The sequence below is a fragment of the Bacillus rossius genome, chromosome 11, assembly GCF_032445375.1.
Source record: "Bacillus rossius redtenbacheri isolate Brsri chromosome 11, Brsri_v3, whole genome shotgun sequence".
NCBI lineage: Eukaryota > Metazoa > Arthropoda > Insecta > Phasmatodea > Bacillidae > Bacillus > Bacillus rossius.
This window is the reverse complement of record NC_086338.1, coordinates 52890122-52914263: the sequence shown is the minus strand read 5'-3', so window position 1 is coordinate 52914263 and position 24142 is coordinate 52890122. Positions and strand designations below refer to the sequence as shown.

Here is a 24142-nt window from a genome sequence, read left to right as displayed (position 1 = left end):
CAAAATATTCATCTCTATAGCATATATTGTCTATATATCTAATCTATCTAATCACATATCCAGTTATTGGAATAGGTAGAGTTATAGGTAAACTCGAATAAGGAAAAATCTACCTATTCCGCTCACTTCATAAAACACTAAACTTTAAATTGCTCGTATAAATAAATGCATACATTCATAACATATTTTTTTTATAAATATAAAATATCTACATCTCTCGTATCTCGGAAACAGCTCTAACGATTTGTATAAAAATGTATATTTAATAAAGTGTTGCTTTTCAAGTTTATCTAAATAGGTGTCTTCCCTGAAAAACAACGAATTTATTTAAAAAAAAAAAAAAAAGACACCGAGCGAAACTTGAATTCCCAGGTACTACACTTAAATTCGAAACTCGGAAACTAAAACTAATGTAGAATAATTTTAAATAATGCCGAGAGTTTCAAATATATACGCAAATTGTATTTTCAACTACATTTCTGGACGCGAATCACGCGTAGTTTCCGCGCCCGACGCTAGAATTCGCTGTCGGAGCAGCTACATACATCAACTATCAAATCACTCCATTTGCAACACAAAATTTTAAACTATATAACGAAACGGAACCAATAAAAGCGAAAAAGACTAAAAAAAATACTCAACCCGGACTTTGGACCTGAATTTTTGACTAGGAATTTTACTAAAACACTGTTCATTTTTTTAAAATTCATCGAACAGTAAGTACAATAAAGTTTCCCTTTGATTTTGGTTTTGTGAACTTTTGTTCGCGCCACCCACCACAGATGGCAGCACCATTGTTACACATTTCCGTTCCATACGACTTCCGTTTCGTTTACAAAATTACTCTCACCAAATGCCGTATACCGGGAGCTAAGATGTTACACGTAAAAAACATAATTCTGATATAAGACCCTTTGTAATATATTCGTGAATAGATGGAAATCTGTCACCTTGGAAAGTGTTATATCATGGCACGCAGTCTCCTGATGCTCTGTACAACTTCTGTCCCCTCTACCCCTCCACCGAGAGGCTCTGGATGGACGATGTGGAATGATTATGATATTCTAAAATAAAATAATTACAATATTTACTTATTGACGTGACAAAGTCTAATAAATCGATGAACGCCGGCTGCACGCACGAAAAATTGTCCCGTTACGCACATTGTCCCGTTACGCTGTGACCCGTTACGCTCATTGTACGCTTGCGCCGCATCTATCTCTCTTCCACTCGATTGGAACAACCATCGATTTGACTTTTTCGAGGCACATTAAACTTGAAACACTCCCATTCGTTTCCTACTTTTCCTATCATCGTCCTATCCTTAACAGAATAACACAGATTGGAAGAAGTTAAATAGCAAACATGTACAAAAGTTATAGTTAAAATAATCTGTTCGTTAAAGTAATAAACATATTTGAATTAATGAGTGCAAATAAAAGTAAATTTATCAATTAAATTGTAGATTTCATTTCACTCCATCTTTGTATCCATACAAAATAGTGATAATTCAATAAAAATGATTTAATTTTTATTCATAAAAATATGCAATCATTTCATTAATGTTTTGTTATAACGTTGTCACGTTAAACTATCATCCGTAAACTGACTTTACAGACAACCAAAAAATTTTTTGTGACTACCGAAGGCAAGAATGAACTCTACCAACCTTCACGAAGCATTCTGCCCCGCCGCAGCAAGAAAAGTCTCCTTCCAATAGCAGCTGAGATACGCACACCGTGACATTATAAAAAAAAAAGTTGCACAAACTACGTGTGATAATTACATTACACAATACACAACGTCACAATTATTCTAATTGTTGTTAATAATAACTGTATAAAGCATAATCAAGCACGTATTTGACAAAAAAAAAATTCAACTGGCAGAATAAAACCGCTTACATTCGGTTACAGAAACAAGGAACTTCTTTTTTTACTTTGTTTATACACAAATGCAGTAGTATAATCACAAACAAAAAAAAATCCAAAATAATTTTTTGTACATTCTTCGAAAATTAAAATGATAAAATTTTTTTGTAAATTCAAATAAATGTTCTGTGGCTAACTGACAAACCTTTGGATTTTGATTTTTTTTTTGCAGTACTTTCCACACACGGTGGCGAGGAAAGCGCGCAGGTACCACGTGACTAATACCGGCTGCACTCGTGGTTCGCCGTGCCAGACACAGGGGTCGCTGTAATAAGGAACCTGATACGCCGGCGCCCCTGAAGACCTCAGGTTTCGCCCCCTGCACGCACGCACGCACTCGCCAAGGGGTTGAAGTGGAACGGGGTGAAAGAGAAGAGGGGGGTATGTGGGGGGGAGGGGAAGGTGGTAATCTGCCACGCGTTACTTTCCCCCCCTTCTCGACCTCACCTGATACCGCGCCAGGCTCACGTATGTGGCGCGCCTAATTTGCTTAATGGCACGCCGCGCGCGGCAATGATGATGTATCGTCCCCTGCGTTCTCCGCGAGATACCTCTCTCTTCCCCTCCTTCACCCCTGACGCTTCCTCGCTCTCCTCCCCCCCCCCCTTCTTCTACACCGCCCACTCCTCCTCAACCCCCCCCCCCCTCTCCCGGCGCTGACCGCGACTGCAGCGCTCCAGGCGGCCAGCCGAGGAACCACGCGGCGAGCTGGAGTGCGCCTGTCGCGACATGTCGCTTACCTCTGCCCAACTGCCAGACGGCTTGCTGCGACGTACACACTCCAACCTCGCTGTCGCCATGTTGTCATGTCCATGGAGCTCTTGGCCACGTGTTGGTGACGGTTGGTAAGTTTGATCGTTAAACACAGTTCATCCATGTAATGGACTAGTTATATTTATAACGAAATATTATGTTTGTTTTTTGTTTGTTTTTTTCTTCGCAGTTACTGGGCTAATGTAGAGTTTTATCTTTTCCTCTTTGACGGCCTTTTTAAAAACGTGTAACCAAGGACAGAAGTTGAGTTGATGGGAGGCTTTTTCCTCCGCCATGTTGTTGGAAATAAGAAAACTTGAATGACAATGCTGAAAATCTAATTATTTCCTGTACATCAAAAAATACAGGCCTATAGCTAGGTAGCTGTGAAGGAAAATAAAGGAATGTTGGTAGTGACATCGGTTTTAACTGATTGTAGGGAGAGACAGGCCTGGATTCATCAGAGAAATATTCTCTCTTCTTTGGTGCCTGAACTGCATACAACATTCTGTCCACAAGGAATCTAGGCTAACTGTTAATCCTGGTGATCGGACTTTAAATTATTAAATTATCGTGCATGCGATACATGATAGTGTAAATTTTATCCAGAAAACTTTCATTGAAAGGTTAGTTGGAAATATATGCGAGGTATATACGGACTGAAGTCACAACACTTTTTATTCGCCACCAATCACAGCAGAAGTATTATCGCCTTCAATGTACTCCCCTTGGCGATCCTAGGGACTGGAAAAATTCGCGGTTTCAATGACCACTAGGATAGACTCCACGATTCTCTATGTACTCGGGCAACTATCACCTGGTCATTGGCTACCGACTCGGGACACCTGTTTACTGCGATTCTTATGATTCGATACTTCTTTTGTTGAGTGTTTGCCATTGGCTCAAGAGTACTTCAGGTAAATTGCTGTCCAATCACTGACGCAGCATTAAGCTAAACGAGTTTGGATTCCAGCCTGTCTCGAAAGGAATCCGCGAATTTTTCCGGTCTCTAGCGAACCCTACACCGCTCCATACGACGTTTCCATTGTTGAAAGCATTGCTGGAAGTCTTCTTCTGTCAGCCGGTTTGAGAACCTCCGTCGCTTTTGCTTTAACCGCTTCCACACTTTCAAATATTGTTCCCTTCAGTGCCGAGTTGATCTTGGGAAGTAGAAAAAAAAGACACGGGAGTCAAGGTCGGGCGAGTGCGGTGGATGTTCCAACAATTTATTTTGGACTTGGAGCTAGGAATAATTGTCAGGGGACTGCATGCTATGACGTATTGAAGCCACTTTTTTTTACGTCATCATCGCCATATTTTGTCGTCGTAAACTTTGCGGAATTGGTGTTTGACCACGGACTGATAATGGTTAGTAAATGTCAGCTAAAATCTACCTCTTTAAACACAGTCACTTCCATAACACACAGCCGTTTAAAACCTTTTTGCACAATGCGAACACTACGCTTCAGCCATTGTTTTGGGTGTCTAATCAACATGGCGCAGACCACAAACTGGAAAAAAAAAAAAATGCACGTATCTTAATATTTTCTTTGTCCATTAATCAAGTTTTCTCTATGAATTTCAGTGTAAACCATAAATGGCGTATGTCCAAAATAAGGTTTTGAATACAGTTGTAGTAGATTTTAAATGTAGATGAAGGCATATGATAAAACTTCTTGTAATTACACGAGTGTCTGTCATCGAACACAACGGAAGTTTATTTTCTAATCACCCTCGTGTGTCCAGTAACTGTGTTTTTTTTTTATGGAACAGAAATATTCATGTAAAATTACAGACATTTGTAAATTTGTTCATTTACACGAAAAAAAAAACTGTATCACTACAAAAAAAAGTGTCCGCAGTAATACTGGGTTCAGATTCATACCCGGGCTTTTATGCTTTTGAGTTGTCCCAGTGCCTCCAATAGTTCAAAGTTATTTTTGTAGACAGTTCTCTTAATAGGTTTGCTGTTTTAAAACTAAATAGTCAAATTGTTTAGTATTCGATTATCTTTTCAATGGTTTAAAAAAAATTAAAATGTAACATTATGCGCCAATTTTTTTTTAAGAAATACTCATTGTTATCCCAAACAAAAAAAAAAGGTATTTCATTAAGTGCAAACAGTAGCCATAGCAATGTGTTGTTCAAAGTTACAATACCTTTCTTTTAGTTCCTTATTTTTGTTTCTGTTTCTTGATAACTGGTTTCCAAAGGAATCTTCTGTGTGAGTCCAGAAGACGTGTTCCCGTGTGCTTGCTCCACGGCTTATAGCTAGAGACCTGAAAAATTCGCGGGTTCATTTCGCGATAGGATAGAATCCTAATACATCTGCCTTTCTTGCTGCTTCAGTGATTGGGCCACAGTTTATCTGAAGGACTCTGGACCAATTAAAAACGTTCGGCAGAAGGAGTATCGCATCACAAGCTTCCCAGTTAACACGTGTCACGAGTTAGTAGCCAATCAGCAGGTGTAATCCGCACAAGTACATAGAGGATCATGGAGTCTATCCTACAGGTCATTGAAAATGCGAATTTTTCCGGTCCCTACTTGTAGCACGAGACGCGTGGAATCCCCCCACCCTCAACCGGGCGGTAATGGCCAATGGCATGGAGGGATGAGGAAGTGGGGAGGGAGAGTGGTGATCGTCACAGCCTTTTTTTTTTTTCTAATCCGTGTGTAATGTTCGTGTAGTCACCTCTCGAGTGGCAGCAGTCGGCGTGTAAACACATTACCTTCTGTGGCATTATCGCGGGAGGGTTATTTGATTAATGCCACCCCCCTCCAACCTTCCCCCTCCCGCACGCAGGCCCGCAGAGATGGACGCGGGGAGGGGAGGGGGCAGTGCAACCACAGGGGCGGTGGCTTTTCGCCCTGCCGGGTTGGGGGGGGGGGGGGGCAGTTTCGCGCGGCCATTAAGCGCCACAAACGAAATGAGTTTCGAAAAAATGTTGATTTCCATAAGTGGACTTTTCTATTTTAATAAAACACGTCCAATCATCTAAATGGCCGCCGCCGCATCGCTAATAGCTTTTTTTTTTATATAATGCCCGGGCGCGAAACGTGTAAAAATAAAAAAAGAGTTATCCCATTTTACTCATCATTCTTCTGGAGGGGGGGGGGGAAAGGGTTTGGTGAAAAATGGTAGGAGTTGGGATTTTTTTTTTTGGGTCGGCCACTGCGTTTTTGAGGTCAATCGTAGCCCGCGAAGGAGTGTAGGTGGGGGGGGGGGGGAGTCGCTCGATTCCAAAGCGATAACTAAGCGCGCGCGCGTGCACCGCACGGAGCACGCGAGCGGCCGCAAAACGGAACGCACTCAGACATATTAGCGCCCCTCGTGCGCGCTATGCTGCTGCTCGGAGCGAGAGGGGGCTAAGTCGCACTCCTCCCCTCGCGGGCGTCTGCGTTTGACCGCTTCCCGAACGCGAATTCCCGGTTTCGGGAAATCGTCGTGAAAAGGGGGGGGGGGGGGAGGAATAAAAGCACACACAGGCGTTAGTGAGCGGCAGAGTTTGGCTGTTGATTGAACACTTTGTATGAACTCCCAGGTTTCGAACCACCTACACTTCCACCGCGCGCCAGAACTCTGCGCTGGCGTGCAATTGATAGAGACCGGAAAAATTCGTGGATTCATTTGGCGATAGGCTAGAATTCAAATACATATACCTTTATAATGATTTTGCTATTGGCTTACTGTTCATCTGGACGAATCTAAACCAATTATAAACCCTCAACCGAAGAAGGATCGAATTACAGACGAACCAGATGAGACGACTTACAAGTCAGCAGCCAATGAACTTGCGTCATTTGTTCAAGTGTACAGGGGAATGTGCAGTCTATCCTGAAGGCCATCGAAACCGTTAATTTTTCCGGTCCCTAGCAATTGAACTACACTAGTAGTATGAAGTAGCTTGGCTTCTGGGATGTAGCCGTGTCCTTGGCAAATAATTCACCAACGTTTCGGTCAACATTGCAGTGGCCATCATCAGGGAGCAGTTACCTACTGTGGTCCTTACCAGTTGTCCTGCCTTTATATACTCTCGGCTGAGGCGAAGGTGCTTCTTCCTGATTGGCTGCTGCTGTGGGCCAATCAGAGTCTTCCTTTCTTTTAGTTGTCTGGGCTATTTTTCCAATCAGGGGCGATTTGACCTTGACCTTTGACCTTCAAAATGTTAAAAATTGTCACCTTTAATTTAAGAAGAACGCCGAAGAATTCGCCGTTACATTAGTACATTTAATTGATGACGTTAAAAAAATTCTTCCATAAATTTAATCAAATAGTTAGGGGTCAAGAACCCCGACATGGCAGTTGACATGGTACCTTGTTTACCGAATCACACACAGATTTAATTTTTCTCTACTTTTACAAAAGATTCCTTTGGAAACCAGTTTCCAAGAAATATTTTTGTAATATTACAAGAAAGATTTTGTAATCCTGTACAACACATGGCTATGGTTATTTTTGCATAAATTTAGACGTTCTTTTCGAGATATTACTGAGTATTTTTCACGAAAATTGGCGCATAATTTTACATTTTAATTGATGTTTTCATTCAAGCATAGGTTTTTAAAACATGGAAAAGATAATCGAATGTTGAACAATTGGACTTTGTTTTGTTTTGTTGTGCTTATCAAGTGCGCGGTTAATACTGGACAGCTATTCGGGGAACGGTTTACAAATAACTTTAATTTGTACTGGGACAACATAAAGCATACATAAATGCTCGAGTAAGATTCCGAACCCAGTATTACTGCGACCACTATTTTGTAGTTATACTGTTGTTTTCATGTAAATTTACAAATCACTGTAATTACAAAAAAATAATAATTTGAAATGCATAGTTCAATGACACAAAGACGTGTAAACACACGTGTGTTTTCAGGGAAGTCTGGCTGAGAAAAAAAATATATTCCGCTAAATATGGGCGTCTTCCTGTGCTGAGTCATGAAAATCAAATATATTTTTTTTATTTACCACCAACTCAACACGGGGCGTGTCCCGTGACGCCCATGTCATATTCTTTGTTTCGTTCAGCGTTTTATCAACGGTTAGATTCCGAATAATGTCTCCAAATTAAGGCGAAATGCTCTTCACTCCCGACGTTTCATCTCTTTCTTTTGTTTGCTTTACGGCGCGCCCTCCTCGGGTCACAAAACCATCCCCTCCCTCCCCTTTTTTTTTCTTTTCCAATCGTCCCTTTATTTCCGTCTTTGGTGATCGCGTGGTTGCGGGGGGGGGGGGGGGTTACACCAGCCCCTCTTACAACAGCTAGGGGTAAGAGAGAGAGCACAGCCCAGTCGGCAGTTGCGCCCCTGGCTTACAAGGGACTGCGTAAGGGGGTGGAGGGTAGTCAGAACAAAACACTCTTCAAAATGTTTTCCCCGCTTCCTCCCCTGACGTTATGACGCTAAGAGACTGATGGGTTCGCCGGGGGGGGGGGGAAGGAGGGAGGGAGGGCCAATGGCTGGCTCGGGAAGAGAGCTGATGATGATGTTACAACCCCACGCACAGACCTAGGGACACGCCCCACTGGAAGAGCGAAGATATCCTCGGCCGCAGTGTTATGATGGTCTCGTACATGTGATTATTCCCTGGAGACGGGTGCCGTTGTACGCCAGAGGGATGGGTTTGGGGGAAAAGTGGAGGGTGGTAGGTCGACTTCCAACCCTCCTCCCCTTCCCTTCATCTCTAGGGTCTTTACCCACACACGCGGCTTAATCCGCGCGCCTAATAGAGCCGAAGTAAAAAGCGGTGTCGCGCCTTGACGAGTAGGTGGGCTACCCTCTCCCTACCCCCCCCCCCCCACCAACCCTTACACACACCTTATCCTCCGCCGAGGTACAGTCGCGACCCGCGGCCCGTGGGGGGACCCCTACCCCCCTTCCCCCCTGTGAGTACAGTCGCGTCCACTCGCCCTGCACACCAGGGCTTTCCGTCGTCGACCGACATCCGGTACCAGTACACATGTTCTCCAGTTGCTTGACAGAGCCACGACGTATGTTTTTCTCTGCATTTTACGTGGAATTTTAAGACCATTAAATTCACGAGATAAAATCAAAATATTTTACTCACAATTCCAACATAAAGTTTTGAATATAATGGCTGCTCTGGGGGGGGGGGGGGAGGAAACTCGTAAATGTAAAACATATATGGTAGTCATCAGTAGAGTTCTACTGATAAAACAATAAAAACTAATTTAACAAATTAATTAAGTATCATAATAAAGAGCAGCCGGGCGAGGTGCTAGCTTGCAGGTTGAGGCCATGCGCTGTGATGCGGCGCAGTGAGTGGCAGAGCCGTGAGCGGTAGAGCCGTGCGTGGTATAACCGTGAGCGGTAAAGACGTGAGTGGTAAAGCCGTGCGTGGTATAACCGTGAGTGGATAGCCGTGAGTGGTAGAGCCGTGCGTGGTAGAGCCGTGCGTGGTATAACCGTGAGCGGTAAAGACGTGAGTGGTAAAGCCGTGAGTGGCAGAGCCGTGAGTGGCAGAGCCGTGAGCGGTAGAGCCGTGAGCGGTAGAGCCGTGAGTGGTAGAGCCGTGAGTGGCAGAGCCGTGAGCGGTAGAGCCGTGAGTGGTAGAGCCGTGAGTGGTAGAGCCGCATGAAAAGAGCCGCGGACTGCCGACCCCTGCTCCAGTCTCACGACACTCAGATACTCGGGCTTCACACAGGATCTCATCTAGCAGAGTGTCTGTGCTAGCTGGAAACTATTCGTCTCTCCTGAATCGTCTCATAAACTACAGGTCATACGGTGCCTAAATCCTTAAGCTCTCCAAAGTTCTCAAACACCCAGTTCACCCGATTTCCAATGTTCAAAATTGTTTTCACTAACAGTGATAGCTTCCTTTTAAGAGCTAAAATTTAAATTTTAACACGATTCCTTACTGGAATTTGTTGTTGTCACACGAATATTTTCATCATATATTATTCACTTGCAATATAATGAAGGAAAACATTTGTGAAAATTTACGTAATTGCGTGACATTTTACACCCATTGTATTCCACCCATTTTATTTGTAATAGATAGAGACCATATAGATTCGCGGATTCATTACGAAATAGGATAGACTCCAAACTCGTTCAAACTTAATGCTGCTTCAGTAATTGAACCACCGTTAATCTGAAGGGCTCTGGGCCAAAGATAAACCCTCAGCAAAAGAAGTATCCCAGCTAACAGGTGTCACGAGTCAGTAGCCAATGAGCAGGTGTAAAATTTGCCCGAGTACGTAGGGGATCTCGGAGTCCAACCTAGAGGTATTTGAAAATTCTCCAGTCCATAGTTATAGAATAACAAATGCAACGGAGTTATAGTGTTGACATTTTATAAATAGACCGCGAATAATAGTAATGACGAGAAAAAGAAAAAAATCAACATTACGTGTAAGACTGAGCCTTGAGTAAACTAAACTCCAGTACTAATAAAAATTCCCCCAACGTGTAAATTTCCTTCACCACCTAAACTTCTACGCCACCCAAAACTATCACACTTCAGTGACTCCTCCTGGGTCTTGACTCTGTGAAATACTCAGCTGACAGACCGCCAACTCTGTGCCAACATTGGCCTCCAACACTTGGGTTAGTCGACGTACCTTTCAATGCGCCTGCGCGGCTGTTTTCTCGCACAGCTTCTCTGTACGGCGTGAATGTCTGAAAGTATGCGTACACTCAGGGTTAACTAGATTACGCAAAGTTTCGTTTTTATAACTTTTTTTATCACCTATTATGTTAATGATTATTGCTAATAACTTGTGATGTGTTTTAAGGTTTATTGAGCAATACATGTATGTTTTATTTATTTTATATTAGCCATTATAAGCATAATGGTTTCATCGTTTTACAACAGTTTTACACTCCATAGTATATTTTACGGGTTATATACATATATACATATATATACATATATATGAGAGATATTTGTAATGAAAGTAGCGTTTGGTCAATTAAAAAAATTTTAACTCGTGAGAAAAAGTTTTTATTGCGTTCTAGTTTACTACATATCTACTTCACATCTTCACTTAATCGTCATTCAGTTCCAAACACTTTTCATAGCGCTGAACCAGTGTCTTTGGCGTCTTTGCATAGAATTTCACCGCCTGGGAATGTAATTGACATTTTGGCCATTGGCATCATGGACTTCGAATACGCAATGCGTGTAGCCTAAGTACAGGCGGTTAGCAAACATCTCCGAAAACGTTTAAGCAGTCTCCGTACTCGAGTCGAAAAATGATGGCTTCCGTTGTTTAGTACGAAGGGGGTTTTATTTTGTTTGATTTAATTAAACGCTGGTAAAAAATTGCAATAATTACAAAATTACTAATCTCAACTGGTTTAATATCCAGGTGGTGAATGAACTACTATGCAGAGGGGTTAAAGAAACTGATGCAGTGTTAGGAAATGTGCTTGTAACTGACTATCGATTATGTTTTATAGATAATACTGAGTATACTTTTAAAAAAATTGGTGCATAATTTCATATTTTAATTGATTTAAAATTCGATCATAATTTAACGTTAAACCCTTGAAAAGATATTTGAATATAGGTATTATGATTGGAATTTATTTTGTTGTATTATGCTTATAAATGCGCGCAGTTGGAAATGGAAAGCTATTCGGGTAACAGTTTACAAATAGCTTTAACTATTGGAGGTAGTGGGGCAACACAATAGCATAAATTTCCGGGTGAGAACCCGAACACAATATGTATTACCGCGAACACTATTTTGTAGTGATGCAGTTTTTTTTTCACGTTTATGTACGAATGTACGCTTTCGTTATGCCTCTCGTGTCGTATTTTTTGACGTGACAACGTCTAATAAATCGATGAACGCCGGCTGCACGCACGAAAAAGTGTCCCGTTACGCACATTGTCCCGTTACACTCATTGCACGCTTGCGCCGCATCTATCTCTCTTACACTCGATTGGAACAACCATCGATTTGACTTTTTCAAGGCACATTAAACTTGAAACACTCCCATTCGTTTCCTACTTTTCCTATCATCGTCCTATCCTTAACAGAATAACACATATTGGAAGAAGTTAAATAGCAAACATGTATAAAAGTTATAGTTAAAATAATCTCTTCGTTAAAGTAATAAACATATTTGAATTAATGAGTGCAAATAAAAGTAAATTTATCAATTAAATTGTGGATTTCATTTCACTCCTTCTTTGTATCCATACAAAATAGTGATTATTCAATAAAAATGATTCAATTTTATTCATAAAAGTATGCAATAATTTCATCAATGTTTTGTTATGATGTTGTCGCGTTAAACTATCGTCCGTAAACCGACTTTACAGACAACCAATTTTTTCAATCGAGTGTTTGGCCTAAGTTACCTCGGAACCAGCTCGACGACGGTCCATCTATTCCGGGCGAGTAGTCGCGCCGGCCAATCAGCGAGCTGCCTCGCGGGCCAATCGCGCGCCTGTTCTCCCAGCGACGGGGCGCGGCCCCGGAATAATAATTCGAAGCTCCCCGGTGAAGAGAGGTAGAGTGGGGGTGGTGAGGTAGGGGGACTGTTATCGCAACGGAATTGCGGACGAGCGAACGTTTTGTAAAAATGAAAGCGGTTATCAGCCGGAGCTCACGCGATGCAGGAACACTCATGGAGATTGGCTCGCCCTCCCACCTCGCTCGCTCGCCATGTACGGGGTGTCGCAGCCGCGCGCCGTGACTCATCAGCGCCATCTTGGCTCCCGGCGTGCGGGAACAAATGAACAACGTTAAGGGGCCCACCTCGTCAGGGGTGTATGTGTGTCAGTAATATATAATTTTACTAGTTTTTACCCGCGGCTTCGCTCGCATTGAAGCCATTCAATAAGTATCAGAGATCATTACAATAGAAATGAATCAATAAAATATATTTCTCTGTAACAAAAAATAAATAATTTTGAAATTTTGAATTTTGACCGTTGATAATACAGTGCAACACTATTACAGTACTAAGGGTTGGAACTTCATAACTGTAATGCTAAATGGCGTTAAAGTAGCTAGATATTGAGATTTTTTGACAAATTTTTTTTTATCTTTCGTAAAAAAAAATTTTTTTCAATAAAAAGTATCCTATGTTACTTCTAATACCTCAAAGAAAATGTGTACAAATTTTCGTGATGATCGGTTAAGTAGTTTTCGCGTGAAAGCATAACAAACAAACTTACATTCACATTTATAATATTAGTAGGGATTATTTTTTGTGCGGATAAAAACATATTGTTACGAGGACGCTAGCGACGAGGCCGGCCAGCGTGAGGGGCGCGGTGGAGGTATCACCACCCGTCCCTCTGCGGTATTCCCATTAGAGTGTTAAATAGGGTGTTCTGATGACGTAACACTTCGAAGGGTTGCGAGATCTTTGGCGTCCTAGTTACGCCCCTTGACGCAGGTGGGGCTCTGGAAATGTGCCGAACACTAGAGAAGGAGAGAGAGAGAGAGAGAGAGAGAGAGAGAGAGAGAGAGAGAGAAATGTACAAAGAAATAAATTTCTCTACTTTTACAAAAGATTCCTTTGGAAACCAGTTGCCAAGAAATAGTTCGTAATACTACAAGGAAGGTGTTGTAACTTTGTACAACACATGACTGTGGTTATTTTTGCATATATGAAATGTGTTTTTTTTCTAGATAACGCTGATTATTTCTTACAAAAATTTTACCATATTGACGTGACAACGTCTAATAAATTGATGAACGCCGGCTGCACGGACGAAACAGTGTCCCGTTACGCACGTTGTCCCGTTACGCTGTGTCCTATTACGCTCATTTTATATTGATCTTTGCTAACCTGAACCTCCTAGCATTTCTGCAGAGTCCGTGGTGCAAATATCTCTCTTCCGCTCGATTCGAACAACCATCGATTTGACTTTTTCGAGGCACATTAATCTTGAAACACTCCCATTCGTTCCCTACTTTTCCTATCATCGTCCTATCCTTAACAGAATAACACAGATTGGAAGAAGTTAAATAGCAAACATGTATAAAAGTTATAGTTAAAATAATCTCTTCGTTAAAGTAATAAACATATTTGAATTAATGAGTGCAAATAAAAGTAAATGTATCAATTAAATTGTAGATTTAATTTCACTCCTTTTTTTCCGTACAAAATAGTGATAATTCAATAAATATGATTCAATTTTATTCATAAAAGTATGCAATCAATTTCATCGAAGTTTTGTTATGACGTTGTCACGTTAAACTATCGTCCGTAAACCGACTTTACAGACAAGCAATTTTTTTTTATTATGTAAACAAACAAATTTACAAATATCTGTGAATCCACGCGAGTAGTTTCTGTTCCAGTTGCGGGATCCGAGCGCGTCTCGAGTTCATCAGCCGCGAAGGCGCGGGTCGCCCTAACAATCGCATCTCCTCGCGGGAGGAATCGAATTTGCTGCGACAAAAAGACTTATTCTGAGGTGCTTCCGAGGAAGAAAAAAAAATTCTTTCAAACCCACAGCGTCTCCCGACACCATCTCGAACCAAAATCCTCTTTTTTTTTTTTACAAGAACGGGAGGGTGTGGGTGAGGATTGTAAAGAATGATGGAGGAGAGATAGAGTGAAGTCGCTTCTTCGATCTGACGAATAATTCCTCCGCCCTCTTTTATAGTCATCTTGAGTTACGGGCGGCGAAAAAAGGGAAGGGGGTTGGGGAAAAGAGGATAGACCTTTGGAGGGTGGGGGGTTGAGGAAGTGATAGAGGGAGAGAGTAGAAAAGAACGAGAAAGCCACAATTGAAATTCGCAAATACATCAATCACCCGTTTGTGCCCATCATCAGGATTGAATCGCGGAGTTGCCGTGGTTAGGGAAATACGTGCGAAGGCGAGAGGAATTTCGCGATTTGGACCGCGGTGAGGGGGAGGGGGTGTTGAAAGGAGAGTTGTGAAAAGGGAATGAAAGGGGGAGGGGGAATAAGTTGACGATTTTCGATCTCAGAACGAGAATGATTGAATGCCTGCCGGCGGCGCGCGTGGACGAAGTGGAAGCAGAAAATCTTTTTATCACTCTTCCCCTTCCCCCCCCCCCTCCCCACAACACCCTGACTGACGCAGGCACCATTTCCTGCTCAAGTGAGGACGAGCCACGTTTATTGAATGTTTCTTGCAATGGCGGAAATTTATTTTAAAAAATTTTTGTTGTGTAAACATCTTAGCACTCGGGATACGGCATTTGGTGACAGTAATTTCGTGAACGGAACGGGATTCGATTGTAAATTACGGTGCTGTCACCTGTGAAAGTCTCAGAAATATTGAAAAGATGGCAGACCCACGTGATTCACACGTAAGTATATATTGCTTTCGTGAACATCGCAAGAATTTACACCGCGCAAACGTATTTAAAAAATACAACTTTATAATATAGTACAATTTTAATACTTTCTGTTATAATTTATATCTATAAAAGTGTATAATGACAACTTTAAAAAAATACGTTAGAATCCTGGAATATAACCCATTGTTAACATTGAAATGTAGAGACAGCGCAGCGTTCAACATACTGTCGAGACGCAACAAATTGTTAATAAAAGAATTTTGTGATAAATTTTGACTTTGAAATAATTGTTGAATCAGATCAATACGGTTAAGGTATGTTGCAAGAAGTATTTACAGACTGATTTAAGTGTTTTAAGCAAAATCAAATAAATACAAACATATGCTTAGTGTTATAAAATGGTTTTTTTAATGTGTCCGGTTAATATTTTAGTAATGCCATATAAGTAAAACGCCTAACTTTTGTGCCTACGTATGCACACACTGTTTTATATTAAATAGTACAGTTATTAAACGTAATATAAATCTTTATTTCAAAATTAGTAATACCTATGCAAAATTTGTTAATATGTAACATTTGTATAACTAGGGACCGGAAATATTCGCATTTTCAATGACCTGTAGGATAGACTCCATGATCCTCTATGTACTTGTGTAGATTACACCTGCTGATTGGCTACTAACTCGTGACACGTGTTAACTGGCTTGTGATTCGATACTCCTTCTGCCGAACGTTTTTCATTGGTCCAGAGCCCTTCAGATAAACTGTGGCCCAATCACTGAAGCAGCAAAAAAAGGCAAATGTATTTGGATTCTATCCTGTCACGAAATGAACCCGCGAATTTTTCCGGTCCCTATGTATAACTACGGGGTATGCCAACTATTCTGATTTGCCGGGGGGGGGGGGGTGAGAGAACAAATTGTGTTATTTATAACAATTTTTCTATTGGGATTAAGTTTACTTAACGGTGGGGGGGGGATCTCCCCCCCCCTTATTTTTATATTTGTTCGCATAACGTCTGCGTGAGTCAGGCTTCAACTTATGAAATGCTGTATCAGTTAGTTTTATGTGACCAAAAACGATATTTTTATATTGATGTACAAAAGCTACTTGGCATATAAACTTTGAAAAAAATATATATATTTTATTTTTAATTTTCAATTTATTTTTTGTTCCTAGAATACTTTTTTTTTTATGTATTTGAACCTCTTTTCGTGCTCAAAAACGTAAGAGACTGTGAAGTCTAGTTCATCGTCATAAAATAACACGATATTTGGAAGTCTATTTACAATTTTACTTGTATACAGGATTGAGTTAAAATCAGGGAACGTTTTGTGGTGGAAGTGGCAGTCAAAGACACAATGACTATTTCTGCGGTGTTTTTAAGAACTCCCCAATGTCACGAGGTACGTAGGTGAAGATTGCCCAGTTTCCATTGAGCGTTTTCAAGTCTCTTGTCAACAGCAGCGCTTTCAATTTCAACTAATTTACATCTAAGTGCGCGACCTGAGAAGCTATTTCAACCATCACCTTCATCTTAGTGAAATTGTAAGAGCGTTTTGAATCTGCCAAACTCCACTGTTCTGTATTCAAAAACGCCACTTAATTAAGAACCATGTATTTTTCGCGAAAAGATTTTCTGACTTGCTGTGTATTAAAAACTTTGTAACATTTTCTGAGTTTCGTGGTTGGCTGATGTTTTTTGTTTCAGTTATAAGTCTTCTGTCAGCACACCAATCATAGCCATCCAGGTGCTGAATGGCCCGGCCAATAGGGCAATAGCTTCTCTTGCAGACGACCGCCAAATACAAGCGCAGGCATACCTTATTGCAGTCTAATGAGCAGATTATTTGACTAAATATACATTCCCATACTTATAGCTGGTAGCTGATGGCTTAAGGCTGATGGCTGAATGCTGATGGCTTAAGGCTAGAGACCTGAAAAATTCGCGGGTTCATTTCGTGTTATGCTAAAATTCAAATAATTATACCTTAGTGCTGCTTTTGTCCATGGTTCACTGTTAATCTGGAGGACTGAGGGCCAATTAGAGACCCTCACTCATAGAAGTGTCGAATCACAGGCCACCCAGACAAAACGACTCACAAGTCAGCAGCCAATGAACAGTTGGCATTTGCCCGAGTGTGTAGAGGATATTGGTGTCTATCCTGGAGGTCATTGAACCCGCGAATTTTTCCTGTCTCTACTTATGGCTGGTAGCTGATTACTTAATGCTGATGGCTGAAGGCTGATGACTGAAGGCTGATTGCTCAAGGCTGATGGCTATTAGCTGATGACTGAAGGCTTATGGCTAGGGACCGGAAAAATTCGCGGATTCAATGACCTCTAGGATAGCCTCCATTATCCTCTGCACATCTCAAGTAAACACGCGTGTTCATTGGGTACTAAATTGTAAGGCGTCTCCACTGGGTAGCTTGTGATTCGACGCTTCTTTGGTCGATAGTCTCTCATTTGCCGAGAGAACTCCAGTTAAACGGCGAGGCAATAGCAGAACCAGCAGAATTGTACACATGTTTGAATTTCAGCCTATCGCGAAATGAGTACGCGAATTTTTCCGGTCTCTACTTATGGCTGATGGCTGATGCTGGTTGAAGGTTGACTGAAGGCTGATGGCTGATTGCTTAAGGCTGAAGGCTAATGGATGCATCTGCCAGTCTCGAGATGGGAATCGTCGCTCGAAGTCCCATTTAACTCGCGGGAAGATAAAATTCGCGTGCGGTGGATCTCACCCTAGCGTGCGACCACCCTCTAGCCGGCCGCGGTGTGACGTCACATAGTTGGGAGCTTTGAATTGAGGGGGGGGGGGTGTTTCGCTGTAGTCCCGACGTCGAAACACGCAACTGTTTCAGCATCGCAAGTGTCATTCCATTTGCGGGGCAATAGCTGGGTTTGTTTCCGCTGTGTTTCGTCCGCGGCTGCAAATGAAGATAACTCTGCGTGCGTTTACGGCCGTGTTTTACCGCGCGCTGAACTTGCCCCCCTCCCCTCACCACACATCCGTGCTTTGAAAAAAAAAATACCACGATACTTAAAACGGAATTGTTGTCTGCGTGTGTAAAAAAATATTGCATTAAATGTATGTGACAACGGTGTGACCATTACGTGGAAAGATTTACGCATCACGAAATAAAAATACCGCTACAAAAAAAACCTCCATATGTTACGAAACTTATGTAAAACTATTTATTCCTATCGCCAAGCTAGACTCGACAGTGCTATTAGTATCTAAAGTACTTTAAACAGAACATCATTAATGCCGCATGAATAGAGACACTGATATATCGCGCATTCATTTAGTCGCAAGTTAGAATGCAAACCCCCACACTCTCGCACTATGTTCATGATTGGGCCGCAGTTACTTGGACACGCCCCTCTACGACCGTGAGCCAACTACGCCCATCTAGGACAGAAGTAAGCGAATCGGGTAGTGCCAATTAACAAGGATAAACATGCTCTCGCTAAGAAATCAACCAATGGGAAAGCGAACATGGGTTGAACACACCTACTTACTACCTTGAATCCTACTCTGAAGCCAGACGAATCTGCGAAATTTCCGGGTTTCCAGCCATGAATTTTACGCAAAACGATCTCCAGACCAACAGCGTGTTAAAAACTTTGTAGCTCTGTGGGTGTTTCGTGGTTGGGTTCATTTGAGGTACACGCCCACTGTCGACAACAACAGAATCATCAGAGACAATATCCACGTCCACACCAATCACAGCCATCCAGTGCGGAAGCAAGCGTGTCCTGAACGGCCAAAAAAGGCACTTCTATTTTATACACATATCTAGAGACCGGAAAAATTCGCGGATTCATTGCACGATATGATAGAATCCAAACTTCTGTACGTTTATATTGCTTCTCTGATTGGCTCACAGTTTATCTGAAGGACTTTGAGCCAGTGAAAAATCTTTAACCAAAAAAGTATCGAATCGCAAGCGTCCCAGTTGACACGTGTCACGAGTCTGTAACCAATGAGCAGGTGGCATTTGCCTGAGCATGTAGGGGATTGTGGAGTCTATCCTAGAGGTCATCCAAAGCGCGAATTTTTCCAGTCTCTACACATATCTATGGAGAAGGCAAACATTCGTGCTTCATGATACGCTAGTCTCCGAGGTGTACATATATCTTTGGCGTCGCAGAGTCAGTGAGTGAGTAGGTGTAGGATTCACAGTGGCCCAGCGCTCGCCAGCCGGCGGGCTTGCGCATAGAGGCGACGCCACGCTAGCGGCACCAGCGAACGTCGCCCCTACACGCGAGAGACACAGGGGCTCGCGCCAGGAGCTGCGTAGCAAGTCTATTACCCCCCCCCCCCCCCCCCCCCAAGCCATCAGTTCCCGCGGAGGAAGAGAAAATAAAAGAGAGGAAGGGGAAGGCTGTGGAAGAAGTTGAAAGGCGGATGTTCACGGTGGGAATTAATAATCTGAAATTGAGCTGGATCTTGAGGGACCGCCCGGTGCGACAAGGGGTTAAGTCCCGTCCAAGATTCGGTCGTGAACTACCTTCACAGACGCGATGTGTGACGTCTTACCAACTCCACAAAGCCGAAGGAAAACTTTATAGTATTAACTTTTCAATGAATTTTTAACAAGTTGGCCAGTACTTTTGACGTGATAACGTCTTATAAATCGATGAACGCCGGCTGCACGCACGAAAAATTGTCACGTTCCGCCTGAGCCGAGCATGCGAGAATCGGCCAACCACCGTGCGAGAAAATCTTCTATAACATCAAACAGGTTAAGGCGGGCTTTTTAACTAATTGTTCGTGATTATATTTAAACAAATTATTTTAATTTAATTTGCAAAAACTGTAATAAATATTTGAAAATTAAAAATTATGCCATTTTTAATAAATGTTTTTATGACGTTATCACGTAAAATTATCTTCCGTAAACCGACTTTACAGACAACCCCACCCCCCCCCCCCACCCCTTTTTTTTTAAATTCCTTGTCGCAAATCAGGTACAAAGCCCGGGTTTAGTATTTTTTACAAGTTTTTTTTCCTTCTTCTTCTTCTTCTTTTATCGGAGTCGTTTCGGTATATAGTTTAAAATTTCAGTCTGCAAATGGAATGGTTCGATAGTCTATGTAGCTGCTCCCGCAGTGAATTCTAGCGGCAGATGCGCATGAAGAAATGTATTTGAAAACACAAAGTGCGAAATTTATCACGGCTCGGCATTATTTAAAATAATTCTACGTTAAATTACCGTTACCGAGTTTCGTATTATAAGTAGGGACCGGAAAAATTCGCGGTTTCGATTGCCTTCAGGATAGACTGCACATTCCCCTGTACACTCGGGCAAACAACGCAAGTTCATTGGCTGCCGACTTGTAAGTCGTCTCGGCTGGTTCGTCTGTGATTCGATCCTTCTTTGGTTGAGGGTTTATAATTGGTTGAGATTCATCCAGATGAACAGTAAGCCAGTAGAAAAATCATCTAAAAGGTATGTGTATTTGAATTTTAGTCTATCGCCGAATAAATCCGCGAATGTTTCCGGTCTCTAATTATAAGTGCATTTGCAAAATAAGAACACGTGAATTGGCTCGTTACCGAGGTTAGATGTTGCACATCTCTGGCGAGTTACTGGAAGACTAGCTCGCGTTATTTTTCAAACTCACTTTCGTACATTTTATTTAATCTGACCGCCATTTTACCTCGAAACTTAAGTTCAGTAGCGACTTAACGCCACCTTAGAGCCAGCCATTAAGGACAGTAGGGTGCACTATAAGTAGGGATAGGAAAAATTCGCGGGTTCAATGACCTGCAGGATGAACTCTATAGTTCTGCGTACATTCGGTCAAATGCCACCCACCCATTGGCTGCCGTCTTGTGAGACGTCCCAACGTAGCAGCCTGTGATTCGATAAAGCTTTGGTCGGGCGTTTCTAATTGGCCCAGAGTCATCCAGGTGAGTTGTGAGCCAATAGCAGAGGCAGCACTGAGGTGTAACTATTTGTATTTTAGCCTGTCGCGAAATGAACCCACGAATTTTTCCTATCCATAGCTATAAGATGACCTTAGAGCTCAGAGAATCGTTCTGAAAATTTTTAAAAGGTTAGTAGCTTGACTACTAAACAGATTTGTGTAGTGCGGAACCCCATAAGCGTGAGTTCTACTTACACAAGCCCAATTTATTATGTTTCTTAAGAATTAACAAGTTTTTACCACACGTGAGTTCAACGTACGGTTTAGACGATACTGTTACATTTCAGTGTACGAGGTCAAGATTAATGTTTTTAACTATACCGACTGAAATGTCGCTGTCTCCAAGGGAAAAGATAAGTTCCTCTAATTCCGATTATGTTAAATATTAGTTTGATTACTCGCTGTAATTTTTTTTTCCTAGAATTGTCCTTCGAAATTCTGTTGCCAACGATATCACTTGTAAAATTACAAGGCAGAGCTTTGTATTATTTGCAATTTTACAAAGCTCTGCCTTGCAGTTTTACAAAAGTGATATCGTTAGCAAGTGAATTTCGGGGGATTTTCCTTGTAAAAAGTACAATTTTTTTTTACATATATGAGTGCTTTCTTCCTCGTAATTGGCGGCCATCTGCGATGGAAGCCATTACACACTGGATGGCTGCGATTCGTGCGACGACAGCAGAAGTGTACCTCAAAGAAACCCAACCAATCGATAGAGACCTGAAAAATTCGCGGATTAATTTCGTGATATGCTACCATTCAAATAATTATACCTTAGCGCTGCTTCTACCACTGGTTCACTGTTAATCTGGAGGACAGTGGGCCAATTAGAGACCCTCACTCACAGAAGTGTCGAATCACAGACACTCGGTCGAGACCACTCACAAGTCAGCAGCCAATGAACAGGTGGCATTTGCCCGAGTGTGTAGATTGTAGTAGGGTCCATCCTGGAGATCATTGAACACGCGAAATTTTCCGGTCTCTACCAATCGAGAAACGGAGGCGATGCTACAGTGATTTTTAAGCACACAGGTATAGTATCTCAAAAAAAATTTAAGGAAAAATACTTGCCCAAATATCATTGGTCTCTCCGCGTCGAAGAAGAGCTGTCATTGGCCAGGTCCAACCCCTGGACCTTGATTGGCGGGTTGTGTTCCTTGAAGGCCCTCGCCTATTGGTGGCGTGTGCGACTGTAGTTCGCGGTAGAAGCGTACGCAGAATTTCATTTCGGTGAGGGGATAGAATTAAATTTGCTTTCAAATGATTTTCTTTTGTTGGTAAAGATGATTGATTTTTTTTAGTATTTCGTAAAGGGGAGGGGGATATTTTACCCCCCCCCCCTTACATTTCACCCTGTTTCAAATTGTTAGGAGGTTTAGAATTATAATTAGAGACCGTTAAAATACGCAGATTCATTTAGTAATATGATAAAATTAAATTAATGATAGGTATACTTCTGCCGATTCTGCTATTCGTTCACTGTTAATCTGGAGGACTCTTGGCCAATTAGAAACCCTCAGTCAAAGAAGTATCGAATCACAAGTTACTCAGTTGAGACGCCTCGCACAAGTCAGCAGCCAATGAACAGTCGACGTTTGCACATGTATAGAGAGGCTGTTGGAGTCTATCAAAGAGTTCATGGAGACCGCAAATTTTCCCAGTCCCTATTCATGGGAAATTTCGCAAACAATCGATAGGTAGGGACCGGAAAAATTCGCGGTTTTGATGGCCTTCAGGATAGACTGCACATTCCCCTGTACACTTGGACAAATAACGCAAGTTCACTGGCTGCCGACTTGTGAGTCGTCTCATCTGGTTTGTCAGTGATTCGACCCTTCTTTGGTTGAGATTTTTTAATTGGTTGAGATTCGTCCAGATGAACAGTAAGCCAATAGCAAAATCATCTAAAAGGTGTATGTATTTGAATTTTAGTCTATCGCCGAATAAATCCACGAATTTTTCAGGTCTTCATGTATAGATTAATCTCATGGTTACCAAAATAATCCGCGCAAAATCCTGGTCGGAGCAGTCTGTGGGCTCTTGCGCCGCTCTTGTTCTGAGGACGGGCGGTGTCGTATTCATCTGCAGTCTCCGCGCCTGCCGGGGTTAATCTTTTGTCGTCTTTTCTTCCAGGGTCTCCCCCGCGTCTGAAGAGGGTAGTGGGCGGGTGAGGGGTGAGTGTGTGGAGAGCAGCGAGCGAGGACCAACCAGAACAGCTGGAGCATCCTAAAGTCGGGCGTCTTAACGCCTGCATCCCCCCCCCCTTCCTCACCGCCTCCCTCCAAGAGTGCTATCGCCTCTCTGGAACTCATTCCAGCCGCGCCTCCTCATCTCGTAATCATCTCGCGAATTCTTCAGTTTATCTCCGCCCGGCGCCACCATCTCTCTCTCCCTCTCTCTCTCTTTCCCTCTCTCTCTCTCTCTCTCTCTCTCTCTCTGTGTGTCTCTTTTTTTTTTCGTTCTTCTTCCTCTGCGCTGCATCTAGTCCTCCCTCCAATGGCGGTGGGTTGGGAAAGGGGGGAAAGGGAATTGCGAATCCAATGGCGGGCGAATCTCGGCGCCCCCGTGACGTCACGACCGGCGGAGTCACGAACTTATACATAGAGACCTGTAAAATTCGCGGATTCATTTCGCGATAGGATAGAGTCCAAATACTTTTTTTACATTATTTTGCTTGATTTATTGGGCCACAGTTTATCTGAAGGACTCCGGGCCCAATGAAAAATCTTTTAACAGAAGAATTATCGAATCACGATCATTCCAGTCAACAGGTGTTACGAGGCGGTAACCGATCAGTAGATGTAATTTGCACGAGTGCATAGAGGATCATGGAGTATATCCTTTAGGGATTTGAAATCGCAAATTTTACAGGTCTCTACTTATACAGGACGAGTCCGAATTCGCCAAAAATTCAGCTGCAGGTTCATCACGACGTATTAACTTCAAAACGTCTCAGCGACTTGTGGTCTAAGGCGCTTCACTGACTCACTGACTCCGTAACGCCAAAGAGGTGTGTATACCTTGGAGACATGCGCATCATGAAGCATAATATAGACACCTGCCAAATTCGCGGATTCATTCGGTGATAGGCTAGAATTCAAACACATATACCTCTTAGATAATTTTGCTATTGGCTTACTGTTCATCTTGACGAATCTCAACCAATTATAAACCCTCAAGCAAAGAAGGATCGAATCACAGACAAACCAGCTGAGACGACTTACAAGTCAGCAACCAATGAACTTGCGT

The 24142-nt window shown here is 42.3% G+C and overlaps 1 long non-coding RNA gene across 1 annotated transcript in view; it reads left to right on the top strand.

The window, feature by feature from the left end:
- The first annotated feature begins 2688 nt into the window (after positions 1–2688).
- LOC134536993 (uncharacterized) overlaps positions 2689–24142 on the top strand; it is a 53311-nt gene continuing 31857 nt past the window's right edge. Inside the window, exon 1 of the long non-coding RNA XR_010075903.1 lies at positions 2689–2776. This is a non-coding gene — a long non-coding RNA (uncharacterized LOC134536993). The remainder of the gene's footprint in view (positions 2777–24142) is intronic.